The following is a 6,280-nucleotide window of genomic DNA, read 5'->3' as shown; positions in this document are numbered from 1 at the left end:
TCATATTTCTTTTCATAGTTTTGTTTGATTAAATAAATTTAAGATAGAAAAATTCTTATTTTTTAAAATGTTTTTTTTTTCAAATTATAGATTTTAAAATTATTTGTGTATGTTTTTAATAAGAAAAATTATTGGGGACATTTATGATCCAAACTTAAGAATATCATTTATTATCAATACGAATTATAGAAAATTATTATCTTTTTCTATTTTTAAAAACAGAAAAAATGAGACAAATACTACACAAATTTCATCAACATCAGAATACTTATTATGCTTTTGGAAAAAGCGAAAGCTTCAGGTAGTCTAGTCGGGCTGGAGGCAAGCCTTAATTTCAAATTTCAAAGATCGGTGAAGTTTTTTTTTTGAGTTCATGAGCTAAATTTACATTCATGAATAATCTCCCTTAATACCTGATTTTTCTAGATACATATTTATTTTGTATAAAAAAACTAGTTAAAATTTGGTTTGATTATTGGTTTAAAGAACAATGACTGGACAAGTTGGAATGATACAATGGGAAGAGAAAATTGGGGAATTACTCTTTTGACCAAAGATGATACGGGTAATTGTACAATAAAAGTTTTTGTGAATGATTCAAGGAATGATTAGAATTTGAGCCCTCATTGATGATATTAAAGTTTTAAGATGAAATTAGCCCAATAGTGAAGGCCCAACAAACAACTCAGAAGGCCATATTCTTGGGCCTTGTCAAGGCCCAAGTACTAAGGGCAATGCTCACTAATTTAGGCACAAGACCACCTAAGTTTTATTTTCTAAACTTTAATTTATTCAAGATTGTAGAATCAATTAAAAGAAAATAAAAAAGTAAGGCCCTAAGTTAACTCCATGCTGTTTGATATCATCCCCTTTTTTATACTGTAAACATGTCATTTCTTTGATTATCATCTATTATTTATACATATACTACTTTTATCCACCAATTTCTAACCCTTTTCAACTTTTTACATGAAAATCTATATTTTAAATATATTTTCTAAGAGTAGAAAATTTCAAACAATAACTTAGAGTTTGTATGAAATGGGTATTATATATATATATAAACTTTGATATAATATACAAAAACTTTTATATGTTTATATTGAAAAAGTAACGGATTAAAAATTTTGAGGTATAGAAAAAGAAAAAATTTACTACCTTAATTTTTAAAATTTTTGAAAATGATTTTTAAAGACAATAAGACAAATTTATAATTTTATACAAGATGTTTTACATTTTATATAAAAGCTTTTAATTTAAAAAAGGAAAAAAGAAAATAAGATGTGCACACCCAAGCGGACACTAACTAACTACATTTAAAGACATTAATATTTTTTTTCCCAATTATTGAAGTAGGATTACAATAATAAAATTACTAAAAATGATTTTTTTTTTTTTTTAATGAAGTCGAATTTATTTTATTTCATTTTGATTGAATTCCTTTAACATAGTGTTAAACTTTTAGTTTTTTTTTTTTTGGAACTATTTTCTAATAATATCAAATATCAATAAAATATAATTACACTCCTATGACTGCCTTGGATGGATGCCATGTCCTCAAATAGCATAATATTGTTCAAACCCTACCCCATCTTCCTATTGAATGCCCATGCCACTTGTCTCACAAGTAGTTTGAATATGAAAAATTAATTTTTCTAAAATTGTAATAAAGGGAAACATTTTCTAGTATAATCTAAGAGATTATATCACATCTAGAGTTTTCGAAAACATTTTTTGAAAATGATTTTTTTATGTTTTATAAAATAAAAGTTTGTTGAAGAATTTGAAATGTTCGTTAACTTGTTTTTGATAAATGTTGTAAAGAAAGAGAACAAAGAGAGAGAGAGAGAGAGATTTCCAAATTTTTTTTTTGCCTTTTATACGTACTTTGATTTGTACATATATATATATATATATATATATATATATATAGTTTTAACAACTATAAAATGTTCTCTTTCTAATAGACAAAGAGCACCTTAACAACTCTAATTGTTCTTTACTTATCCTACACATACAACACCTTCCTTGAACTTTCTTGAAGTGGGTTTCACATGATTTTGTTGTTGCATGTAGTCTGCAGCTAAGAGTGCTGAAGGCATCCCCTTAACATGCCTCTTTAAGTTGAACGTAGACTTTTCTGGAGCGTTTATTGAAGAACCACTTTTGACTTTTTTTTGCATGGATATTTTATGCCATTTCAAACGTGAGAGAGAAGTGATGTGAAGCTTGCTACGAAGATGTTGGAAGTACGGGACAAGGAGTGGTTTAGTGAATATATCTGTCACTTGCTCAAGAGAGGGAACATGTTGGATGGAGAGTTGATGGTTTAGGACCTTTTCACAAATGAAATGGACATCAAGCTTAATATGTTTAGTGTGAGCATGGAACATGGGATTGTTGGCAAGGGCAATAGAACCTTGGTTATCACACCAGAACATTGGATGGTGTGGAGGAAAAACATGTAACTCTTGAAGAAATTATTGAACCCGAGTCAGTTTTGCTGTTGTAGTTGCAAGACATTGGTATTCTACCTCTGTAGAAGAATGGGAGACTATGTGTGGACCCTGCATTTTTAGCTTGATGCGTTCCCACCCGATGTCGCGACTCACTTTTAATTTATTTGGTGAAAATATATCATTTTTAGAAAAGACTTGGAGTCGCCATTTATTTTTGTTTTATTTTTTTTTTAAGAGAGAACAAAATAAAAAAGAAAACCCTAAGTGTGACTCCTTATTTGGAAAAAACGGTCTGTGAAAAACTAAACCTGGGTTCGGGGATCAGGTTACTTATTGGGAAGGTATGGTTAAGACCGTAACACCCCTCTAAGCCCCTAAAAATGGGTTTCTACTAAATAAGATGAAACAGACATGACAATTAACTAGGAGATCAATGGATATCAAAATGATCATAGTTCAAAAAACAAGTTATGATAACGAAACAATAAACAAAGTGAGGGTGAGAGTGTATCTTGGTAGCAGGTAATAAAGCGTTGTTATGAAAACAAGGTTAGTATACAATGACAAGTGTAAAAAATCTCACACAAAACCAAATCAAAATCAAACAAAATCAATCATGCAATTCACTTGAATTATTTTCGAAAGAAATGTTATGAATATTGGGCCCCCACCAAAGCCCAATTTATTTTTTTATGAATTAATTCTCATAAATTCCATTATTTTGGAATTATGAAAACTTATTCATTTAAAAAAAAATTGAAAATGGAAGTTTTGAAAGTTAAATTTGAAATTTGGGATTTTAAAAAATTATTTGAAGATGACATTTAAAAAAAAAATTAAATTTGGAAATTGGAATTCTTGAAAATTTATTTGAGAATGATATTTTAAAAAATAAGTTTGGAATTTTGGAAAATTTATTTGAAAATGGTATTTTAAAAAATTAAGTTTGGAATTTCGGAATTTTGGAAAATTTATTTGAAGATAGTATTTTAAAAAATTAAATTTGAAAATTTGGAAAATTTATTTGAAGATAGTATTTTAAAAAATTAAATTTCGAATTTTGGAAAATTTATTTGAAGATGGTATTTTAAAAATTGGAATTTTAGAATTTTGAAAAATTTATTTGAAGATAGTATTTTTTTTTTTTTAAAAAATGGAATTTTGGAAAATTTATATGAAGATGGTATTTTAAAAATTGGAATTTTGGAAATTTGGAAAATTTATTTGAAGATAGTATTTAAAAAAAAAAAAAAGAATTTTGGGAAGATGGTATTTTAAAAATTGGAATTTTGGAAAATTTATTTGAGAATGATTTTTTTTTTGAAATTTAAATTTTGGAAAACTATTTAGAAAATTACTTGAGAAAAATAAATTTGAAATTTTGGCATTTTGGAAATTATCTGAGAATGGTATTTAAATTTTTTTTTTTTGACTTTTTTTTGGAGTTTTGGAAATTATTTGGAAATGGTATTTAAAAAAAATTAAATTAAAATTTTTAGAATTTTGGAAAATTTGGAAAACTATTTGAGAATAGTATTTTGAAATTTTATTTTGAAAATTTTGGAATTTTGGAAATTATTTGGAAATGGTATCTTAAAAAAATTAATTTTTTTTTTTTTTATAAAAAAAGGAATTTTAAAGAGTTATTTGAGAAATAAAAAAAGAATAAATAAAATAGATAAATAAATAAATAAAATTTAACATTAAAAGAATAAAAAAAACAAAAAGAATGTGGGTACTCCATGGTGTGCTGAAGGATGGCCGGATTGCCATCATCGGCGAGGTTCACATCATAAAAAACCTACCTCAAACCTAGGGTGGTCTCGGCAAGGTGGCCGAAGGTGTGCCGCCCATGCCGTGGTAGAAAGGGGAGCCGTTGCATCAGCCAGTGGGGCAGTAGTCCCGATCGGCGTCAACGGAGCAGTTGTGACAGCTCCAGAGTATGGCTGAACCATGCTGCTGGGATGTGGAAGAAGAGAGCTTTGGTTAGGGGTGTCAACCAAGCTGTAATTGGGATTAATCTAAAACAAAGAAACATCTGGCATGCCTGATGTTTCAAAATCATATTGCACCATCACATTCCCCGACAACTTGGCCATGCTTTCGACCAAGAGAATGGTTAAACCAGTTTCACCAAGCGGCGCAAGCAGCGACAAGAAAGATCCAGATAACGAAAATATCTCCAACCTTCCATGCAGCGTAAGAAACTCCCCAATGGGCGCCGACTGTCTGAGGCTCACTTTCATCTCCAATCCACTCCCACTTAGAACACCAATCCCACTTAGAACACCAATCCCCCGCTGCCCCTGACAGACATAGGTGGCCACACAGTCGAATACATCACAACCATTATGCATCTTTAGAATCTAAGCTCAAAGTGTGCTTGCACCATTTGGGATTGTACCCTCAAATGGTGATACTTTAGCCAAAACATTCCACAATTTGATACATAGGAATAGAGGAATACAAAGAAGAAAAGTTACTAAAAAAAACAGAGCATTAGTGGGAAATTTGAAGATATACATAGCAAAGCCATGTTTCATGAGTTATCAACGGCTTGAGGTGTACTTGAATGAAAGCAAATGGATTTTAAATAGAAATCAAAACATGATTATAAGCATATCATACGAAATCCCGAAATAGAGCCAAGGAAATAGGTGCGAAATCAAACATTAAATACATTCAAACAAATTCGGATTCTATAAGAATATGAAATAGTGCCCAAGACTCGCATTTAGACATCAAAATGGAATCCCAACATACACAGAAAGCTTGATGGAACTCATGAAAATGAAAGAACCTAGTAGTTTATAGAAATCATACCCGTGTTCTTCCCTTCCCAACTCATTTTCCTCGTTTTTCCTCTTTCTTCACCTAGCTCTTTCTTTTCCCTGCTTTCCTCTTAGCCCTCCTCTCACTGTTTTTCTTTTTCACATTTTTTTCTCGCAACCTCCGCTGAAGACCTCTCCTCTTCCTCTCCTCTTAAAAAGCCTCTTCCCCATTCAACCATCCTCTCCCTCCTCACTTCTTTCTAGTCAGAAATTTCTCTTTCCCATGCAACCCGATTTCCCGTTATGCCACTCAAGTTCCCATGGTGTGGTTACCCTCCTTTCATCTTCTTTCCTTGGCAGCCTTCTTGCTTCCTTCCAAAATGGTATGGGTGTTATCTTTAGAACGTATCCTCTCTACCTAATGTAAAATCCTTTCCTTCTATGTAAGCAATCGTGTTGATCCCTCATTCTTTGCCAAATATATATATATTTTGCTTGTCAGTCCACCTTTCCTTTGTTTTCTTTCCATGTGACACCCATGTGTGTGTAGATCTTCTTATTGAAAAATCTCATATAAAAATCCAAGAAATATGAGTTAGAAACTTGTAACATAATAAAATAAAATAAATAGAAATCATGCAAATTTAAAAAAAGAAAATATTTCATTGCAAATTAAAAATAAAGTTACCAATCTCATGTAATTTTCTGAAAATAAATAAGTAGATGAATAAATAAATAAAACAAGAAAATAAATAAATATCAAATGCATATAATCAATAATCTAAATATTAAACAAAGACATAATAAAAAATGAAAAACAAAATATCAAACTAACACAATTAAATATCGAAAATTCATCTCAAGCAATCAAAAATCAAAATCAAACCAAATACTCACCTAATCTCAAAAAATCAAGCAATCAAGAAATCAAACCTAAGGGAATTAAGCCCAAAAAAGCATCTAAGTGACCTAGGTGAAAAATGATTAAGTGACCTAAGTGGAAAGTGCCAAGGTGAACTAGGTGGAAATTAAACTAAGGAGGTGTCTAAG

This window comes from Vitis riparia, chromosome 11 (assembly GCF_004353265.1).
Source record: "Vitis riparia cultivar Riparia Gloire de Montpellier isolate 1030 chromosome 11, EGFV_Vit.rip_1.0, whole genome shotgun sequence".
Lineage (NCBI taxonomy): Eukaryota > Viridiplantae > Streptophyta > Magnoliopsida > Vitales > Vitaceae > Vitis > Vitis riparia.
Note: the sequence above shows the minus strand (reverse complement) of the source record.